This window comes from Antrostomus carolinensis, unplaced genomic scaffold, assembly GCF_000700745.2.
Source record: "Antrostomus carolinensis isolate BGI_N321 unplaced genomic scaffold, ASM70074v2 scaffold3908, whole genome shotgun sequence".
Taxonomy (NCBI): Eukaryota; Metazoa; Chordata; class Aves; order Caprimulgiformes; family Caprimulgidae; genus Antrostomus; species Antrostomus carolinensis.
The window spans coordinates 62162-62455 of NW_010334885.1; the positions used below are offsets into that span (position 1 = coordinate 62162).

Sequence of the window (294 nt, forward strand, 5' to 3'; positions counted from 1 at the left end):
CAAATAAAATGTTAACGGACCTCATTACTTCGTCCCTCAAAGAAAAGCAATACATATTGTGGCATCAAGCTGGAACTAAATATCACCTTCTTTTAACTTCACTGGAATAATATTAATCCCTAACAAGAGGCAGTATTTACTCTGGCATTGATTTTTATATAAACATGCTCACACATGCGGTGTCTCTGTAAAGGAAATGAACTGAGCTAATTCCTGAAAGAATTTTCTGTCCACAGAGGGTCCAAAAGTGTGCATTAAATCATATCTACTGCCAGAACTGCAAATGGGTTTTGT

The 294-nt window shown here is 36.4% G+C and overlaps 1 protein-coding gene across 1 annotated transcript in view; it reads right to left on the reverse strand.

Moving 5' to 3' along the window:
• The window catches only part of DSP (desmoplakin), a gene marked incomplete at its 5' end in the record, with an annotated part of 30502 nt that overhangs the window by 29053 nt on the left and 1155 nt on the right, over positions 1-294 (reverse strand). The gene's annotated exons all lie outside the window — the stretch shown is intronic.